At 42.6% G+C, this 22,106-nt stretch overlaps 3 long non-coding RNA genes across 5 annotated transcripts in view; 1 reads left to right on the forward strand and 2 right to left on the reverse strand.

Moving 5' to 3' along the window:
- Positions 1-12,919, forward strand: part of LOC102900616 — a 71,683-nt gene extending 58,764 nt beyond the window's left edge. The window contains exons 17-20 of the long non-coding RNA XR_006585877.1: positions 3,235-3,313; positions 3,391-6,045; positions 7,451-7,754; positions 12,703-12,919. This is a non-coding gene — a long non-coding RNA (uncharacterized LOC102900616). The remainder of the gene's footprint in view (positions 1-3,234; positions 3,314-3,390; positions 6,046-7,450; positions 7,755-12,702) is intronic.
- On the reverse strand, positions 209-7,662 carry LOC123380316. Its single transcript, XR_006585881.1, has 5 exons — positions 7,526-7,662; positions 4,675-4,828; positions 3,980-4,062; positions 2,285-2,441; positions 209-534 (listed from the first exon to the last, which is right to left on the reverse strand). It is a non-coding gene; the product is annotated as an uncharacterized LOC123380316 (long non-coding RNA).
- On the reverse strand, positions 8,922-14,621 carry LOC123380315. 3 transcript variants are annotated; one of them, XR_006585879.1, is made up of 5 exons: positions 14,341-14,621; positions 13,480-13,518; positions 13,046-13,135; positions 11,098-11,249; positions 8,922-9,074 (listed from the first exon to the last, which is right to left on the reverse strand). It is a non-coding gene; the product is annotated as an uncharacterized LOC123380315 (long non-coding RNA). The 3 variants fall into 3 exon arrangements; XR_006585880.1 differs by lacking the exon at positions 8,922-9,074 and adding an exon at positions 12,875-12,947 and having other exon boundaries at positions 10,788-11,249; XR_006585878.1 differs by lacking the exon at positions 8,922-9,074 and having other exon boundaries at positions 10,788-11,249.
- Between the last annotated feature and the right edge of the window lie 7,485 nt (positions 14,622-22,106).

Consider the following 22,106-nt stretch of genomic DNA (forward strand, 5'->3'; position numbering starts at 1 on the left):
GTTTGACTCTATGTGTAGCCTCCTCACTCCTCTCCCACAGTCACTGCTGGCCCCTCATCCTTCCCCACCATTAGAACTCCACCATTTCCCAGGGACAGATACCTATCTATTTGACCCCAAGGCACCAGGAAGCCAGTGAATATTTCTAAAATAAATGAGCATAAGCACCCCATCAATCTAGATATAGGAAGTTCCCATCACCCCAGAAAACTCCCTCGGGCTCCCCTGCACAAAGGGTGATCTTGCTTCTTTCCTCTGTCACCACCATTTCTGGTAACACTTTGTTACCTGTGTGTACAGGAACCCCACTGCGTGCACTCGATGGGGAGTGAGAGTAGATGGTCCTAGAAGCAGACGCTGTCACAGAGATAGAACGATGAAAGGTGGATTAGCGGACAGTAGGAACGACAGAGTGGAGCAGACAGGATGGGCAGGGAAAGCATTCAGGCAGATCTGACACCTGCTTAAAATGTATATGTAATCACCATAGTCTGTCTCCATGCACAGTCCTCTTCAAATTTCAGAATAGTTGTCCTATAAGGCAAAGAGATTTTGGTTTATTTCCCTCTGATCTTATGTTTTCCTACATGCATTCTGTCTTCTGTAGTTTATCAGTGGCTGTGGCCTCAGATGAACACTTTAGTGTGTGGCTGCATCTGTGAGATTGTATGTAATGGAAAATGATTGTCTTCAGATCTAGATCTATGAATGTACACATTCTCATAATTATCTCTTCTTTCTTTGTCTGGTACGGCCCGAATTTTATTTTATTTTATTTTATTTTTAATTTTTTTTTTCAACGTTTATTTATTTTGGGGACAGAGAGAGACAGAGCATGAACGGGGGAGGGGCAGAGAGAGAGGGAGACACAGAATCGGAAACAGGCTCCAGGCTCTGAGCCATCAGCCCAGAGCCTGACGCGGGGCTCGAACTCACGGACCGCGAGATCGTGACCTGGCTGAAGTCGGATGCTTAACCGACTGCGCCACCCAGGCGTCCCGGGCCCGAATTTTAATAGAAAAATGAGGGACCTTGTCTCATTGTTTAAAACGGCGATTCCCAGTCCCTGGGCTGACATGTTAACAGTCTTAGTTTAATGAACTTCTGTGACCATCTTTTTTTGATGATCACTGTGTGGAGATATCTTAATTGAAACTGTGAGAAGGGTGAATGGACACTTCCCAGACATTTTGCAGATGCTTTATGTATTTAATGTCTTCTTTTCATAATGTTCTTAGAAACAAATATTACCTCTGTTTTCACAGATAACACAGCTGAGGCTCTGTGTAGGTCCCACTGAGAACTGGTATTAGGGCTGAGACAGCAGGAACACAGGCAAAGCCTCAGGATATTGTGAGAGAAGTTTGAGGAGATGCAAAGCTGTAATCAGGTTGATGCAGGGGCAGCTTCTGGCCAACCCTGAATTGTAGGTTGACCCACTAAGAGTCTGACTCAGGCTGAAGGCCAGTGCAGGCCCTCAGCTGATCTAGATTCTGTCTCCACTTTTAGTCTCACTGAGGGATATGAACTTGGGCATACAAGCATTTCCATAAGACCAACTTAAATTTCCCATGTCTCCAGGGCATTTTCCCCCCACAAATATCCAGAACCTTCAGAAAACCCAGGGTGACAACAGCCTTTTTAGATGATTACCCTAGGTGCACTTTGACGAAAATGACATTTTGGAGATGAACGCTGCGTTGTGCACTGAGAGTGATCGCACATAGCAGCTCCGTGTGAACCTCACACTTCCTGCTCAGGCTGTGGTCAGGAATGGCCTCCAACTGCATCTCACTGACCCCACCATCCTCTGCTCTTCACCTCCTCAAACTCTGCTTATTGTCCTCAACTTCCCTTCTATTCCTGTGTGATACAAGTTTCCCCTGTTTCTGCACTGGATCCTTCACTGGTGTTTCCATTATGGTGATCACAAGGTCTGTGTCACTTAATGCATGTCCCTCTTTCACATAGGACACCTGATGCTCTAAAAGTTAGGGGTGCGCCTCATTCTTTACAGAACCCAAAACATTGTGCCTCCAAAATATGCACCAGTGCTGCTGATACGTCTGCTTTTCTGTAGAAAATCCTCTTTCATTTTGACAAGAAAGATGTATATAGCTCACTGCATTACAGGGAAATGACACTGCCCATTGTATGTGTGTCCTGAGAAACTTGAGATATGCTACAGTGTCCTCAGGCAGGTTGTAGTTGGATTGCCAAGACTCACAACCATCTCTACATCATTGCCACAAAGTCAGTCATGAAGAAGATGAATATACTTTACCATCCACTCATCCAGTTCAGGTCATCTTAGCAAATAGAGTAGGTGGAAGAGAGGGAGGTGGCCCATAGCCCATGACTGGAAGTGAAGGGCGGTCCATGGGATAGAGCCTGCAAGGCAATCCTGGGAAAGGAACAGGCCCTCTTGCATACATAATGGCCTGCAGAATAGAAAAAAAAGCTATGTTCATAGGATAGAACAAAGCACCAACACCAGCAAAGAGCAGAAACCCAAAGAAGCAGTGCTCATAACCTGCCAGCTTGCTGACCACCAGGTTCCAAGAGGGCAGCATCAGTGCCAAAATCTCTACCCATACGTTGGGTTCCACTTACAGCTTTGGGATGGGGAACGGATGTGATGGATAAACTAGTGTCTCCAAGTGTTGGGAAATGTAGAAACATCAAGGGCTCTATTGCTAGAAGATTAGTAGACTTAATGTCAAATTAACAACGTAGCATATTCCAGATAGGAAGGCATCCATGTCCAGGATCACCCTCCCACCCCTCATCACCCTCCACCACAGAGGCTGCTTATTTATATGTGAAGAACTACGGAATGAGAAGGAATGACAGTCACAGTCTCCACACATGGAATCATAGCCCTCGTGGCTCAAAGCTCTGCCTCTAAGCCCTTGCCTGTGCCCAATCTACTTCTCTCTCAACAGTGGGGTCTCCTCCTCTCTGGAAGTGCTATCCATGGGCACAGAGACACATGGGGAGATGGGGATCCTGAGATCCTGCAGAGGACCTGGATAAGCATGCTCTTAGAGAAACAGGTAACCTATACATGTTAGTTGGGTTCAGCTAATTTATTTGAATTCAGAGGTACTCCTCAGCTTAAGTACAGTACATTTTGCAGGGTAATTGTGTCCTCTGGAAAAGTGAGCTGAAATTCTAAATGACAAAATTAACACAAATGCACTTTGATTTCTGGTGTATGTTTCTATGTTTTAGCTGTACCTGTGACACAGGACACAAGAGAATGTGCTCATGTGAACACAAGTGAAGGACAAGGTGGGGACTTGCCACACAGGTAATTTTGGATTTTTTTCTCTTCACAACTTAAGTTTCAGGGCATGTTTTCTATGACAAATATGTCACCTCTTATAGTTTACAGTATTTATACCCACGGCACACTTGAAGGAATTTTGGACAGCACATTTACCAAAAAAAAAGATGGAATGCTGACGGGTATGAAATTTACTTTGTCTAAGACCATTCTAAATGACGCATACAAAAATATAAGTTGGAGTGAAGGCAATTCTCATTTTCAAACTGTAAGGATACCCACAGATTTTTCTGAACATGTGAAAACCCTTGATAGAAAGAAACAGGAGAGGAAGAAACAGCAAAAGTAATGATTTCACATTGAGAAGATCTGGAAAGAATGAGGCAAGGTAGGAGACTTCCAAGTGGAGTGTGGTGTCATCCTCCTTGATTTATTCCGGGAACACGTTGGAAAAGCCCTATGGTCCTCACCCTTAAGCACGCTTAGCTTCTAAAGGTACCACAAAGAGATGCCAGGTGGAAAACAGGGAAGCCTGTAGACTCATGGGTAAAGGTTATGCATTTGGGGGGAAAAAAAGACAGCACCCATACCATACGGCACTCAAACCAGAGACAGTGGCAGGAGAGTGTGCTGCACAGAAAGATGCGGCTCTCTGGAAAGACATAGAACTGAAAATGCCACAGCATTTACCTTATGCTTCTTGGCAGTTTTGGTAGAGCCAGTGTTGATGTCACTCTTGGAAGTGACACCTGCTTCTGGATCTGCTAAAGGCCCTAGAAAGGATGGAGGTTTATTTTGATTTGAGTAGACTGTTTAGAGATCAAAAACAAAAACAAAAACAAAACCCACCCTTCATTCTTCTGACAACTTAAACTCTTTGCTCCAGTCAGATCCCAAATCAGATGCAGAGGGTGTCCCACATGCCTCAGGTGATCCCCAAGAAGAACTTGAAGAACCATCCCTTATAACCTAATGAAGACTCCTAAAAGCCCTGATTCAGATGTATTCCTCACTCATCGAACAACTATAGATGGCTGGGGGCACAACTAGATGGACACACGTTACGTTGTGCCTCATGCCTCACAGATCCCAGCACATGGACTGTGTATAGGGCATCACTGCTGAACTGCTCTGTCTGCTTTTCTGCACACGGTCCCATTCCTTCCCCACAAGAGAGGCCTGTACCAACACCTGGTGGGGGAAATGACAAAGATGATATGTTGAGCATGAGAAACTTGAGGAATGTGGCAATGGAAGCAGACACATTCCCCTTGTATCACAATGGTCTGTGGCACTGCCCCTGCACCTCGGCCAAAGGCCTAACACCAACAAAAATAAGATGAGTGTGTTTTACAAGTCAACTTCTAGTGCTCAGATCATCTTACCAAGTGTTGCAGGTGGAGGGGTTTGGGGTGGCCCCAGGGCCACCAAGGTTCAGGAGGTGGATGTGCCTAATAGTCTATGGGGGCGGGGCGCCTCTAGGGTAGGGCATGCAAAATCGTCCAGTTAACAGAGGAGGTCCCCAGGATCCAGACTGCCCTGCAGAACAGAAGTGACAGCTACATTCATATGCCAGACAAGAGAACAAATATCAAAACCAGAGAAGAATGTGTTCGCACCTGCCACCTTCTCTGCCACCAGGATCCAAGAGAGCAGCATCAGTACCTGAAAGCTCCATCCCTGCCACTGGAAACCACCTACAGCTTGGGGTAGTAGATGCAAGAGGTTAACCTACTGCCACCACTCATCACTGCCCATGTCTGCGGAAGTAGAATGGCAAGGGTCCTGTCCTAGAGGGTTAACAGAAGTAATTACAGACTAATGAAGTAGCATTCTCTGGACAGGCAGCCATCGATGTCCAGGTTCACCCTGCATCCCTCCTCTACGGCTACTCCAGATGCTCTGTTTTTGGTATGTTAAGAACACAAAAAAATGAGTGGGAATAAATGGCTCATATTCTGCTCATGGAATCATAGCCACTCCTGGCGAAAAGTTCTGCAGCTGGACCCTCACTTTGCCTCCTCTGCTTCTCTCGCTGAGAAAGGAGTCTTCCTTGCTGAAGTGTTGTCAAAGGCCTCTGAGACCTCTGGGGAGTGGAGGATGCCTGGAATCTTGCAGGGGAATGAGAATCTTCTGTGACAAATAAGTTACTTATGAATGTCTACAAAGCTCAGATGTGTTCATCTTAATTCATAGGGAATTCTGATTTTAAGCATACTACAGGACACAGAGTAATTATGCCCAACAGAAAAAAGGGGTAGAAATTCACATAACAGATTTAAAGCAAGTGTTTTGGTATAAAACTCCTGGTATGTGTCATGAGACTGTATGAGCTCTAACAGTGACTGGGGACACAACCAGAAACTGCTCATATAAACATAATTGAAGGACACAGTGTTCAAACTCTTTTTACCTAAGGTATAGCTGGAAGGATTCCAGACAACTCATTTACCAACAAATATGGGAAGGTGATACGTGATGACACTGACTTTATCTAAGACCACTCTAAATGGTACAGGGCACAAAATATTAAGTTGGAGTCATGATGTCGTTTTGCACTTTTGAATTTTAAACAATATGACAGACTTTCTAACAGGTTCATCTCCTAGCCAGAATCAAGAAAGGAAGACACAGCAGCCACACTGTTCCCACAGAGGTGAGGTCTGGAAGGGGTCACCCAGCCCAGGAGGCTTCTGTTTGGAGTGTGGGGTCATCCTCCTCTCATTATTTCCTGAACCACACGGAAAAACCTTAAGGTACTCAGTCTCTAAGCACTTTTCACCTCTAAACTTGCCACAGAAAGCTGACAGACTAAAAAGTCAGAAGTCTGTGGGCTCCTGGGTTATGGGTGTGCATTTGGAAAACAAAGAACAAACAGACACAGAACACACACAACAAGACAAGGCCGGGAGAGTGTGCTGTACAGAAAGATGAGGGCTTCCCGAAAGAGTTACAACTGAGAATGGCCCTAGTGTTTACTTTGTCCTCGTCTGCATTCTTGGTATAATCAGAGCTGCTGTAATTCACAGAGGTTTCAGCAGTTTCTGGATCTACTAAAGATCCTAGAAGGGACGGAGGTTTTTTCTGCTTTTAGAGGACTGTGTGGAATGAAAACAATCCCTCATCTCATTCCTCAAATATCTTAAACTTTTCCCTACACTCAGGTCCCTGACCAGAGGCAGAGGGTATCCCACATGCCTCAGGCGACCCCCAAGGACAAGGGGGAGAACCATCCCTCACCTTGATAAAGACCTCACGGTACCCTAGTTCATGTTGTTTTGTAATCAAATAACTGTGGACTGGTCAGGCACAACTAGCAATTTAGAAGTCATCAGTAAAACAGGTTTCTCAGTACACATCATGGGAAATCACGATTTCATTACAGATTAAGAATAAATATGAGGACGCTTGGGTGGCTTTGTCGGTTAAGTATCTGACTCTTGATTTTGGCTCAGGTCATGATCTCACAGCCTGTGAATTTGAGCCCAGCATTGGGTTCCTCTGACACTGTGGTGCCTGCGTGTGGTTCTCTTTTTGTGCCTCTTACTCTATGCCTCCCAGACTCTCTCTCTCTCAAAATAAATAAACTTAAAAAAAATAAAAGAATAAAATTGAGAATACTGGTTTGGTGTATATCCTCAATGGATCTCAAGAAGGGTGCATTTCTTCAGACTTCAGGCAAATTGTTCAATCTCTCAGCTTATCTACAAGCTGCCTTCCACATGAGAGCAGTTATTACATAATGAAAGACTAATTTTACACTATTGAGAAAAGGAAAACTATGAGAAGTTAGCAGTGAAGCTGCAGAGTGGCACTGATACCATCAGAGGACTAAGCTAAGCTCTATGGAACTTGAGGGATGTAGGGCTACAGTTCCCAAAAACAAACAAAAATAAAGACCATTAAAATAGTGAATAAATGACCTTCTCCTCAAATAAAGTCTTCACATTGAGTCTGGGTGGATGGGGCCCATGTCCTGTCATCCTTTCCAGGCTCTTCAGACAGGGGGATGCTAGAGGAGGTGGGAGGGTCACAGAGGAGGGGCATGAGCTCCACCAGTCACAGGGACAAGTGCCTCATTGCCTGCGGCACCAGAGGAGAACACCCTTCTGTCACCCCTTCAGACCACCTGCTGTCCTTAGTGCTTGTGATTCTTTCCAGACCACAGATGATCACCCACAGGAATAGGCTGCACAGCAGAAATTGGACTGTGGCACATCACAACATGCTCCTTACCTCTCCTTGGAGGATTCTGCATCTCTGGTCTTGCAGCCATTGGTTTCTGACTTGTGTATCCCTCAGGCACCCTCTTTGCTTCCATCCTGTCCAGTCTTGGATACAGAAAAATAATGGACTTATATAAGAGTTGCAACACCACGTCGTCTTCTAGACAACAAACAGTGCACGCATCATCCCTGGAAACACCCATAAAAACGCAAGTCAAATGACCACACCTGTATTTCAAGTAAGTGACCTCCCTGCCCTACTCCGCCATCTCCCTATCCCAGATCTGAGTCTTGATCTGAGGGAGAAACAACACATCCACCTTCAGTCGTGCCAGACTGTGCACCAAAGAAAGAGGAGGAAACAAGAAAACACTTACCTGGTTGTCCTGAGCATTCTTATCATGAGCTACGATTTGAAAAAGCCAACAATGAAAAGCCCGTGGTTAGGGATTCCAAGGGCTGCTACACTCACCCGCATGAGGTGCTAAGGGTTCAGTATGTCAGGCAGAACTCAGGTTACCTGGTATCTAAAGGTGAGCTCTGCCTGCTGCAGCTGTTCCCGTGTTTGTTCAATTTGTTGCCTGTGAGTTACAATTGCTCTTGTCATATAAGACCCAATATTGGGTATGATTTTAAATAATCTGCCCACGTTTCCAACAACCTCATATCTGTCCCCTGATACAATTTATTCTTACACATGAAACACTTTTCACATGATTATAAATGTACAGTAGGATCAAAGCTATTGTTACATCCTTTCCTTACTCATTATTCCATGCCCGTAGGGCTCAGAATTCATAGAATTCCTTCCCACTTTCAATCTTTCCCTAATTCATCATGTGACAAGTGTCTTTCAGATAAAGCTCTATTCTTCTTTAACTTATATGCTCACCAGGTTTCCCAGGGTTCCAAAGACGAGGGCCATGGAATGGCACTACCATGTTGATGGTTATGATTCATCGTACAACACACTGCTCTCCTATAGATTATGACAATTGACACCACCCCCAAGGAATATTGGCATGGACAAAGTTTCTTACACAGTCTGGCTATTGCTTGAGATCTGCAAATGTTTAAAAACCTAATTGTTTTGTTCTTTCTAAAACTTACCTTTTTTATCTGTTAATAGTCTATGCATATGATCTCTGAATTTTTGTTTATATTACTAAGTTGAGTCTAAACATTGTAAAAAGGTTAAAAACAAAAAAAATGAACAGAGGTTTCATGAGCTGCTGGTAATTAGTAGCTGAACTCACTTGTACTTATTTCTTTCGTAGCTGTTTTCCTTTTTTTTTTTTTAATGTTCATTTTTGAGAGAATGAATGGGGGAGGGACAGAGAGGTAACAGAATCCGAAGCAGGCTCCAGGCTCAGAGCTGTCAGTACAGACCCTGACGCGGGGCTCAAACTCATGGACTGTGAAATTATGACCTGAGCTGAAGTCAGACGCTTAACCGACTGAGCCCCCCAGGAGCCCTTTCTGTAGCTATTTTCAAATTTTACCTGAAGCTGCCAGCTGATTCTTCTTTGCCGTCAGTTCACACTATCATTTTCAGCTTCCTAAGACAGGAAAGATACATACAGTCAGGACCAAGATCCAGAAATTCTCCCTTTTTACCTCCCAGCACTCTTGAAGGCCTATGCAGGTATCCCTTCCCCCACCTCTCCCATAAATGCACAGACTGACAACACAATCAGAGAAAGGAGGTGAACACCCCATTTAAGTTAAAGAAAATTCAACCTCTGTTGCCACGTCTCTGCTATCGGAACTGTCTTTCTAGTTCTCTTTTTCCTCTCCTTCATCATAAAGTCATCAAATAACATTGCACTTCGTGCCTTCCCAGAGTTGGTCTTTGTTTGAGATGGTGAAGACTCATTTAATCAGTGTGAAAAACCATGTTTGACCAACTGTACCCATTAGGATAAGGCAGGGGATCATCACTAGTCTTACACCTCCATGGGGAGCCCTGATTCTTAGTCCAAAAGTTGTACCATGACACAATCACCCTGAAAGACGACCTCCCAGACTATGGCTTCACCAACATTGCAGTTCACTCCCAGACATTGCTAGAGGTCAGGACTCCAACCCCTGCCTCCACCTTTACATATCCTAGTGGAGAAAAAGGCCAATCATAGAGGGGCAACATCTCCTGAAGTATAACCTGATATGAAATGTCACACAGTCTGGGTTTATTTCCAGGAAACATATTTCAGATGGAAAAATCTCAACTTCATGGAGCCAATCTACTTTAACAAGACTGGTTCCATTGATAGTGAAGGCAGCAAAAGGCAATGCTTAGAAAGGCTGGTTTGTTGTGTTGCCCTCAGACTATTTTGTTTGTGGTGTTCATTTAAAGGCTTTCACATTGACACTTAATGTACTCAAGAATCACATGCAAAATTGAAGTTCTCTTAGAAATGGACACAAAAGCATGAGACACAGAAAGGCACATGCATTTCCTTCTGGCCTCAGGCAGTCCTTCAGCAAATGCTTTCTGGCGTGGTTGTAATGTAGTGGCTCTGTTGTAAGGGGTTGAAGATAGAAAGGTGGTCAGGGCACTGTACTCACAGAAAGAGCTTACAAATTAAAAAACAAAAAAAACAAAAAAAAACAGAAGATGCCAGTGAGACAGAGCAGACCCTGACCCCAGGTGTGGAAAGGACTAACATAAAGCTGAGTCTCCAGGGAAGAGAAGGAAGAGTTCACTTTCCAACATGAGTGAGGGACTCTAAAGTCCCTGATGTCCTGAGAACAAAAGGAAATACTGTACAAAGGAGGAAGCATGTGAGTGAATGCACCAAATATTTAACAACCCCATGAAGACACACAAGACCAAAATAGGAAGGAAGCCCAGGACAAAGCCAGCCTGGCAGTTGGACCCAATCTTCCTAGGGCTCATCATTGATTTGGGGGGCATACATCTGAATGGCAAAGAAGCTGAACAACCTTATGGGCAAAGACTTAGAAGTAAACAAATGTAGTTCAGGGGTGGCCAGCAAAGATGAGCCCTAGTGAAGCTGCAGGCTTTGGTCAAGACTCAGAAGAGTTACACTTAAAACCTCAGGGGACAGGAAACAATTCGACTTTCTTAGGGATTGGGCCTGCACTGAACAATCTCACTGGCCGAATGGATGCAGGGATTCAGTACAGCTGGTACCCCCACCCACTTTTCAGAAAGCAGTTTCTATTGTGTCTGTAGCAAGATAATTCAAATTCCGCCCCCCCCCCCCCCATTTTTGACCCATGTCTGGCCCTGAACAAAATGACCTAATTGCTGGATGACAAAACAGTGTGATGGGCTTGAAACCTATAGGACAATGTAGGTGTATCTACAGTGGACCCAGGTATCAGCGTTACTGCTGGTACATTCCCTCTTTGGCCCCAAATTCATGACACAATGTGTGACAAGCACTTAGGGCAGAAAGGAAAATGCAGGTTACAGAAAGCAAGGTAGGAAGGGCAGGCACAATTCCACTGAATGCATTTGGCAAAATACTCTGGATCCAGTTCCAAAAGAAATATAATTATCTCTATTGGCTGCCACATTCTTTCTTACAATGCAGTACTTGTGACAGTTCTCACATGAATATCTTACTCTTCTGTAGCCACTTTTCTTTGTTCATAGAATTCTTCTAGGTGATATGCTTTCTCCTTCAGCTGTTTGACTTTTGCTTCCTTTGTTGCTTTCACAGTCCTCAATGCATTACACTTGTCTTCCAGGGCCTTTTTATTTTCTGCAAAAAAGAAAAAAAGGGGGTTTTCTTTATAAAGGTGCACACGACCTGAGTCTTGATTTTCGTGAGACAGAAAAAGGGCAAGAACATTGAAGACATGAAGATATTCTTTCCCTTTCCAATGCAGTCATGGCCATTATATGGAGATTTCTTCCCAACAGAAAATATACCTTCCAGTTGACAGTTATTGGACCTCAAGTCTCTTAGCTCCACATCCTTGAATTCAACATTTGAATCTTGTGGTTAAGACAGATAGGAGAAAAGACTTTTACAGAAAACTGATCGCACAGCAATAAGATCATGCATTGCAATAAACAAAGACCTTGAGGCATAAATATAACTAGAAGACAAAGATGGTGGAAGATAGTTCACGTCTAACAACTCATAAATGGCTTTCTTAGTGGTATACATATGTATGTATATGTGTATGTGTGTGTGTATCCCCCCTCCCCCATTCATGTTGAGAATTCACTGTTCAGCCTTAAGAGAGAAAGAGACTACAGATCACCTGGGTGGCTCAGTCAGTTGAGCATCAGACTCTTGATTTTGGGTCAGGTCATGATTCTAGGATCATGCGATCGAGACCTGTGTTGGGCTGCAAACTGAGCATGGATCCTGCTTAAGATTCTCTCTCTTTCCCTCTGCCCCTCTCCCCCACTCACATGCCTTGTCTCACTAAAAAAAATAAAGAATGATTTAAAAATATTTTTTTTTAAAAGGAAAGGATTATACACTTTGGCTATCACCCTTTCTCTCTCAACTATATTTGGGGATTTTCTAAATATCTTGGAGGGCAGAGGTGAATGATGTGATAATTACCTAGTTGTGAAAACAAAAGGTAGTCCTTGAAATGGACTCCTAGTCCTTGAAATGGCAAAACTTATCTTGGTGCTCCTACTGAAATTCCAGCTCATTGTTCAGAAAGAAGTTTGGCTCCCAGAGGCCCACTCTCTACTGTGGTAAATGGCAAGCAAATATGCTGTGCTTACTTCACCCAATGAACAAAAAGCCTCCAAAGCCAAATTACAGTAAAACTCAGCAGCCAACTCTTACCACTTCCTGATTCTTCACATTCCTGTCTCTCTCTGAGTTTGCAAGGTAGCAAGTGCACTTTGAAGGGTGTCATTTAAAATTTCATTAAAGTGGGTGCCTGGGTGGCTCAGTCGGTTAAGCATCTGACTTCAGCTCAGGTCGTTATTTTGTGGTTTGTGAGTTTGAGCCCTGTGTCGGGTTCTTTGCTGACAGTTCAGACTCTGGAGCCTGTTTTGGATTCTGTGTCTCCCCTTCTCTCTCTATCCCCTCTCCTGCTTGTGCTCTGTCTCTGTCTTTCAAAAAATTAATAAACACTAATATTTTTAATTTAATTAAAGTGGTCAACTATTTTGATGTTCTCCTTCAACAAAACGTGTTGAATGAGTAATAATAATTCATTACTTTTACTTGTGTTTTTCAGAATGCAATCCAGGCAAAGAAGGGATTCTCACCTTCAATTTAAGAGCTTCATCAGAGAGAAAATTACTTTCTCTCTTAGTTTCCTGAAGACATTTCCTTAATTCATTGTTGTATAAAACACGAAAAAGGAATCAGAATTAAAAAAAAAAAAGCATAGTGCTAGATAAACCTACCTTCTAATGTGTGACTCCTTTCACAAATAAAGAGGTAGCTCTTTACATTTGTGAAGCTTGTCTTGAATTGGTACTGCTTATAGAACACATAGAATAGGTCAGTAGGGTGATCTACTAGAGTGGAAGTAACCAAAATGAAATCACAAAAAATATTTGAAAGGGCCATGCTACCTTCTGTTCCCAAATGGATAGTTCTTCAGGAAGTAAAGTTCTCTGTTTTCTTTCTTAAAAGTATTGATCTTCTCAGTTATTCTCTGTAAACTAAAAGGAGAGAAAACATTTTCTAAGTTTGTTACCAAACCAGTGACATCGAATAATCCCAGTGTATTAGCAGCACAGACACATGATCTGACAGGTGGGTGTAACTAACATTTTAGGTTTCCCATTGTGCCTGAAGGAATCAAGTTTTAGCAGCATTTTAAACCTAAGAAAACCTTATTTCAATGAGAGTGCTATTTAAAATATTGTCCAAAATGGAGCAACACAATACAATATCTTCTAATTTCTCTCCCATCTGGAAACACCCTTCTTGGGAAATTCAATCACTTCAAATACTTATGTCACCACCAGAGATGAAACAGAAAAATCAAATCCTATCAACTTACATTTCTCTCCTCCAGTTATTAAGGTACATACATAGGTCGCTGCAAATTAAGGAACAAACAAAAACAAAACCATCATTTAGTCTCGATTTGAGCTACTTACACCCCCAGGTGCTATTTGGAATATCAAGGAAAGCTCAAACTGCTGACTGATTGACTACTCAAAGGCCTTGGATGTCTTCCTGCTGCTCACAGATTGCCTTTCATGAACCCAAGCCTGGGGGCCCTGGAGGACAAGGTCTTTGGAATCAAACATAAGGGTACAATCTCAGCTTTACACTTAGTGGCTGGAGGATTTGGATTAATGGCATTTCCTAGAAGACAAACTTTTTTCATCCCAACATGCGAACATTACCCTCCAACCTTACAGGAATATTATTCAACACACACGAAGCACCCAATTACAGGTGGATAACACATGTAAGCTCTAGAACAGACTCCTCTAACAGGGATTAATTCTCTCATCTGACCATATAGTGCAAACTTCTCTTCTGTTGGCCTAGTGTGAGAGCTCTCATGCCCTGAGATCACTTTTCTCACCACCACCACTGCTGCATTCAAAGGGATAAACACCAGCCTTGGAGGGTTTGCTAAGTGTCAGGTAGCCACCCTGGCTCTCAACAGCGCCATAGAACCACCACAGTCTACCCCCATTTGCAACAAATTCATTTCCACTCATGCTCTCCTGGCACAAATGGCTCCCTCCACTTCAGACTCAAAACGCTGGTTTAAACCTCTCTTGTGACACACACCCTGCCTGGCAATATCTGGCTTCTTCTCTAAGCTTAGGCTTCTTGATAGACTCAAAAAGGGTTTTCTTATTGTGACATTTCAGCAAGAGCCAGGTCATGGCAAAGTACTCACTCCAAACCTCAGGCTCATATCATAACTTGTTTCATTCTTTCTGGTGATGTGTTCCTCCTCCTGATGTCTTATCTTGAGATGGTAACTCCCTCCACATTGTCACTTAGGCTCTGAACAGGGAAGAGAAAGATGAATTTCAAGAGTTAACAAATCAATTAGACAACAGACATCACCATATTTATTCTTAGTTGAAGTAAAAAGCACATCAAGGGGTGCCTGGGTGGCTCAGTTGGTTGAGTGTCTGACTTTGGCTCATGTCATGAGCTCGTGGTTCATGGGTTCTACCCTCCCATCAGGCTCTGTGGTGACAGGCAGGAGCCTGTAGCCTGCTTCGGACTCTGTGTCTCCTTCTCTATCCCTCCCCCACTCATACTCTGTCTCTCTCACTCAAACATTAAAAAAAAAAACCCACACCAAACACCAGTACTGAGAAAATACTGAAAAGAAAACTAAAGCTTAAATTCTTACCATGATATTCTAGAGGCTCTAAGAGGGGAAAAAACAAATTTGTTGTAAAAACATTATTAGTAAAAGCCTACATTTTGCATAATTAATTCACAGGATTAAAAAATAAGAAAAAAATAGAATTTCCTATTTAAGTCATGTTACTTCACAATTTCTGTTAAAGAGCACAACGTAAATAGCTTTTTTCAACCAAAAATCTGTTCATATTGAATGAATATAAACAGTCTATTCAGCCTATTCAATTTTGACCATTGATAATACAGACATTTACAAAATGCTCTAAATCGTCATTTCCCTCACTTATTTTTTTTTAAACCCAGTATTCACACTGAAGTTTAGAACTAGGATTATTTTTAAATCCTGAAATAAAGAAACAGGAAGGAAGGAAGGGAGGAAGAGTGGGCAAAACCTTTGAACTAAGATATGTCTCTTTCATTCTCTAGAAAGCTCTTCTGAAATATTACATGAAGTTGGCTGTTTGCTGAATTCATACAGTTATAGCACATCAGGTGCCATGAGCTTTTCCAGACTGCTACAAATGAAATAAAAGCCACCAAATGAGAGAAAGAATAAAACACGGAGAGAGCTAAAGCACAAACAACAACAGAAATGACAGCCAATGTTTAAAAAAAGAGCAAAAAGTGCTCTGCAGACCTCAGTCACCCCTGATAAATTCTAGCTCAATCAAATCTAGACATGACCCAGTTTTGACACCATTAACATATTTCCCCATTCTAAAGTTTTAAAGGATGATGAGAGGCTAAGGCCAGCCCTAAACTCTTGCCGGGACATCAGAATATCATCATGCTATCAAAAAGCTACTTAGGAACTTCTGAGCTTCCCTGTCCCTTGTCACCCAGCCGCACTGGCAGGGGAAGTGAAAAGGAATATGAACTCACCAAATACTTAAATATTTGTGCTTCTTTGTGAAGGAAAGTTTTCTACAGTGGCAGGGAGAGGGTGAAATACTCATTTAGAAATAAATTCCAAAGTATTCTGTTCTTCCAGAAAAGATCTGCCCTCAAGAGAAACTAAGAGCCTAACTGGGGATTTCCCAAAGAGTAACTGATACAGCCGAGGGAAAATACTCAACTCCAGGGCTCTCTCCTTCCTGTCTCACCTGGCAGTAAATTAAGCCCAACCCCCAGCCATATAAATATAAATACCTCACACTCATGTTCTATTTACCTCATTTTCTTTACCAGCACATAACATTTAGCTTTCCACACAACTTACAAGGCACAGTTAAGTAAAAACCGCACAGTTTGAACACAAACAGCAAGCACTAGAATCACAGAGATGAGCAGAATGAGCAGAGATGTAGGAATTACCAGTCAGGGAACTTAAAACCACTTCCATTCCTATGATAATGCAGATAATGAAAAAAGTGGACATCATGCAAAAAGAGATGGTGAATGTAAGCAGAGAGATGAAACTCTAACAGTTTAAAGTGATTCGAGATATCAAGAGCACCATAACAGAAATAAAAAATGCCTCTGATGGGTTCATTAATAGACTCAACATAGCTGAGGAAAGAATCATTGAGGCTAAAGAAATGCCAGTAGCACCTTCCAAAAAGGAACACAAAGAAAATAAAAATAAAAATATGGCACAGCAAACCCAAGACCAGTGAGACAATTGCAAAATGTGAAACACACACATGTTAGGCGTACCATGACAATGGAGGAGAGAGACTTGAAGCAATAATGACTGAGGATTTTCCAAAATGAATACTGGTCACCAAATCACAGATCCAGGATGCTTAAAAAATCAACAGCAGGACAAATACCCAAACAAACATAGAAACAACTAACAACAACAATAAACCCATCAACTATGCTTAATATATAATATTCAACTATGGATAATTAAAATAGCTTTGGAAATCTGGAGCAGGGGTTGGAGGTATAAGGAGAGAGGGGCGCAAGAACACCTTACCCAAGAGGAACAAGGATAAGAAATACCTAAGACTTCTTTTCATAAACCACACAATCAAGAATGAAATATTTCAAGTGTTAAGAGAAACATTAAACTATCTGTAGCCAGGGAAATTATCCTTCAAACACTACAGAGTAAGGAAAATTGTCAGGGATCATGACTGGCATTATTTCAATGGTAAAGAAGTCAGTTCTCCAAAAAGACTCAACAATTTCTAATGTGCATGCATTAACAACAGATGAGTCTAGATACACAAGGCCAATGCTGACAGAACTTCTGGTAGAAAGAACTGAATCCATTACTATAGCTGGATAATTCAATACCCTCTATCAGTCACTGACAGATCCAGTATATAGACATTCAGTAAGATCACAGATGAACTGAACAGCATCACTAATCAACTGGATCCATTACCATCTGTAGAATACTTCATCCAACAGAAGATTATACATTCCTGTCAAGGTCACATAGAACGTTTACCGAGATGGGCCATATTTGTGGCCATAAGATACATCTGAACAACCACAATAACAGAAATCATAGGAAGTATGTTCGTAGACCATAAATGAGTCAAGTCAGACCTCACGAACAGAAAGAGAGCTGGAAAATGACAAAAACCTTGTAGATTAAATAAGCTTCTAAAGAACACATGGGTTAGAGGGGAGATTGGTGGGGGGATGGGCAAAAGAGGTGAAGGGAATCAAGAGTATACTTATGGTGATGAGCACTGAGAAATGTAAAGAATTGCATGTACATTCAGGTGAATGTACACCTGAATCTAATATTACATTTTATGTTCATTATACCAGAACTTAAAAAAAAAAAAAAAACATGGGTCAAAGAAGACATTTCTACAGAAATTTTTAAATAGTTCAGTTTAAATGATAGTGAAAGTTGAACAGATTAGAGTGAAATTTGTAATACTGAGTGCATATAAAGGCACAGTGAGTATAAAATTTTCTGCTTATTTATGATTTAAAAAATCTAAGGTACTTTAGTATATTCACAGCAAGGACAGTTCTCCAGAGGTAAATTAGAAATGCACAAATTCCGAGGGAGGCAGTAATAATGTTATGTTTCCACAGAATTCCAAACACATCAGAGCCATGAGAGAAATGGTAGGCTCAAATATGGAGAAGCCGAAATAATATTGGAGACAACGAGGAATCCATCAGACATTGACAATGTATCTGTCACAAAGAATCATCTTTACAAACCCTCAAACAATCTCCAGGAGACTTTCCAATGCCTCCTCAAAGGAGAAGGACAGACGGGTTAGAAAGGAGCAGGAGCAAACTTTTGGGAGTGATGCAATGTGTTTACTCTCTTACTGTGGTGATAGCTTCATTACTCCTTACATATGTTAAATATCAACAAATTGTTTCCTTTAAAAAGGTGTTATTATACATAAATTATACCACACTGAAGCTATAGGAAAACTATAACAGGCAACACTTAGGGATTTTTTTTTGCTGAAAAACACTTCCAAATACTTTCTAAATAGTTAACTTAAGAATTTATAAACCAACTCAAAACAGAAAAATACATAATATTAAACATATGGTAGATAAGAAGTCAACGACTTCTATTGTATATTAATAAAACACCTAAATAATAAAGTAAATAAAATTACCTTCTTTTATCTCAACAGAAATGTATTCTCATTCCTCACATATTTCTTACACATCTTTTCTTTTTTTATATGCAGAGTTACTTTTCTTATTTCTGTCAGTCTTAATTACATTTAGCAGAAAACTTTTAACTCTTAGAAACCTAAGTCTCCAGTAAAAACTAAGTAGTAATCAATTGTGAACTGTTATACCAGAATTCTTCTAGATCTAAAATGTATAATTGCATTTTATAATTTAAAAACATATTTTTCCCTAGTACAATCTTTTAAGGAATCACAAAGCATATTCCCAACAGACCCAAATATCCTCATCTTCTCTTCAGTAAGAAGCCCAAAGCCCAAATCTATGTTCAGTAATTAATGTTACAGCACTCAGTCCTATTTGGAAAATGCACAGATGGCCAACGAATTCAGTTCTATTTATCATTCAAGCAAAACTTTCAAGTTAAGGACTTTGAAAGCTATCTTAACAATTATCCAAGAAAACTTTGAGACAGACAAAATTAAGAATCATTTTAAGTCATCTTTTTGCTAACCAATTGCAACAGAAATAACACAAGCTTATTTGACTTTCTGCACACCTTGGTAGAATAAAAGTTTTATATTTGATGCTGACAACTCCAAAGACGTGTCCATTTTCATTAAACCAACAAACATAGTTTAAATACCAAATATATTCCACCTGGGGCCACTAAAAAGTCCATCAGTTTGTTCCCCATTGTCAATTTTTACCTGGAGCTGCTGCTGCAAATCTGAAATAAGTCCAAGGGGTTACTCTTTGCTCCTTGACAGCGAGGATAGAAGGAGCCAGTGCTGCCAGAGGCACCAAGGACAGTATATGAGTTTAATATGCAGGTGGCACCCCAGGTAGTAGAGAAAGAGGAGGAGGGGTTCTGGAGAAGCCTACCTGTCTCCTACACTTGACATGGCCCCATGAAATACTCCCACTCTAAGTGTATCCTGTCCCTATCCTGTGCCCCTGTCCTCATGGCCACCCTACCCTGGCCACTTTCTGGAATCCAGGCCTGGGCACAACCCTCTATAAGCCACTGGCATGGGACAGATGCCCAGCACAGGGTTAGAACGAGGAAAATACCCTCTTCCATGACAACTTGGAACAGGTCATGCCAGGGTCTGTGCATTCCATCTGCTTGTGCTGGCCTTCACTGGAGTGCCAGAGTTATGTGGAATGTGGTGTGTGTTTATGTGTAAATCTACATTATGCACCTGTGAGTCTGAGTTCTCTTTCTGTGAATATATTGACTGTCGACATGAGTTTCCTGTTTTTAGGTTGCTTTCATGTTTTACTCTTGTGTTTATCTGTATGCATGTGTTTGTGTCTGTATTTGTGTCTGTCTCTGAATGAGCATATATCTGCAGTGCAAATCTGTGTCTGTGACTGTATTATCTGTATCTCTCGGGTACATGTGTCCCTGTGGGAGTATCTGTGTTTGATGTCTGTGTGTGTATTGGTTGTATGTGTGGATTTGAGGCCCCTTTGAGTGTTCTTGATCATACCTGTGGGTATGTGTGTGGTTTTCTGTGCTTGTGTCTAGTATGTGTAGAGTTTGCTTTATGGGGCCTAGTCATGTGGCCCTGTGTGTGTGTGTGTATTCCCCTCAAGATGTCATTGGCTATGTATGCTGTGTGGGTCTGTGTGTGAGCCTGTCCATGAGCCCCATACCTGAGTCCCCAGATGAGGCTGTCGGTGGTTCCATGCCTGTGTGCCTCTGTGCTTGTGGTGTCTGTTTTTTCCTCTGCACGTGTGTATCCATGCAGCTCAGAAGTAAGCAGCTGCAGAGGGGGCCCTTTAAGGGTGACTCCTGGGAGGGGGTGAGCAAGAGACAATATGTGCTTCCTCCACTCAGGCTCAGCTCTCTCTGCCTGTTTTTCTCCCATCCTTCAGTGCCCCTCTTGTGGTACAATGCCTTGTGGTGTAGATGGATGGAGTGCAGGATCACCTCATAGGATCACAGGCCAGGGGCTGGGAGGGCTGTAAATGGCAGCTGGAGGTCACAAAGAGTGGGGAAGCCTCGGGGCCCCTGGTGACGCTGAGGGATTCCTAGGCCCTGGGAAGGGTGATTGAGTGGGGGCCCCAAGGGAGGGCTGGGGGCTCCTGGGACCCATGGAAGGAATGCAGGATTGGGCACCCCGGGAAAGAGCTGGAGGAGTCCTGCAGGACTTGTGAGTCCCCAAAGGGCAGATCCCTCACTCACCTGTGCTGGTACAGGCTGGGGCTGGGAAGCAGCAGCAGCATCCAGAGGCAGCAGATCCATGGGATGGTAGATGGAGCAGTGAGCCATGGTCTTGCAAGCAAGTGGAATCACCATGCTGAGCTGCCCTGGGCCCTTTCCCCCTTCCCCAGCCACCTCGCTAGCTCTGGCCCTGACATCACCCTCCAGCAGGGCATGGGCAAGCCAGGCAGAGACAGACACCTGTGGCCACAGAAGTGTCTCCTCTGACCTCTGTGCTAATTGTTGAATGGGCATAAGGAGTCACCCAGGGCCCCTGGAACCAGGAGGGAGAATTTAGCCCTGGAATCTTCTCTGATGGGACTTGGGGAGAACTATGGAGGGACAGCATTTAGTGCCAGTTTATTCACAGGATAAAAGCACAACACGAGGTCACCTTCGATGCTGATGTCAGTGTTTTCTTACACAGACCACTTTCAGAGCACTCACTCAGGAGTGAGAATAACTGATATTAATTTAAAAGAACAAAAATGCTGGATAGTGTGCACTCCTGATGCTCTTACAAAACAATGCCCAACACTCCCTCCTCCTCATCCTCTCCATAATGGGGAAACTGAGGCAGTCAGGGATTTGGCCAAGATCACATAGTGGTTTCTGAATGTTTTGCTGATTACATCTGACTAAACTCCATTTTCTGAAGTTCACGTCTTTAATTTTGTCAGTGATGTTTTTGGGCCGCTCTGTGACAAATTTCACCTCGTCAAGGATGAAGCAAACCCATCCTCGATGAGTCCTGCTGTCATTTCCTACCAATGACACATGCCCCTCCTTTGCCCCTGCACAGTCCCCCAGACAGGCTGGTACCATATGGTAGCCTCACTAGGCTCCACGAAGAATGTCACATTGTCCTCTGACCCAGTAAGCTGGACGCAGCCCTGTGATGTGCTCTGACCTGTGAAATGTGAGTGGGAGTGAAATGTTCCACCTCGAACACAACACTTGGGAACAACTGCGTCTGGCCACCTCTCTGTCCATCTCTTATGGCACCTGGTCTTTACCTATGGTGGGTGCTCTTCTATCCAGGTCCCAGGAGGATCATGGTGGACATGTAGCATGAGCAAGGAAGAGACTTCCCTTATAAGCCATTAAGACTTTGGGGCTATTTCCCACAATAACATCTAGCCCATCCTAACTGGTATGCATCCTCCATTCTCCTCTCTACAAGGCAGCATGGCCTAACATTCAAAGCATGATCTCTGTTGTTAGATACACATGGGTTTGAGTTCCAGCTCCATCATTTAATTAACTCCAACCCCAGGCAATTTACTGGGAGTCTCTGAGCCTCCATTTCTGCTCCATAAAATGGCTGGTTACACCATCTCATGTTTGAAGAGGATTAAATGAAATAATAAAACATATAAAACTTTGAGTCCAGGGCCTGGCACACATAGTGAATGCTCAATAAGTATTAGCTATATAGCTTTATGTCCAGATTGCATTCAGAAAATGCAGCAACTATTACAAAAGAAAAGAAGGAAATA

The sequence above is a fragment of the Felis catus genome, chromosome D1 (assembly GCF_018350175.1).
Source record: "Felis catus isolate Fca126 chromosome D1, F.catus_Fca126_mat1.0, whole genome shotgun sequence".
Lineage (NCBI taxonomy): Eukaryota > Metazoa > Chordata > Mammalia > Carnivora > Felidae > Felis > Felis catus.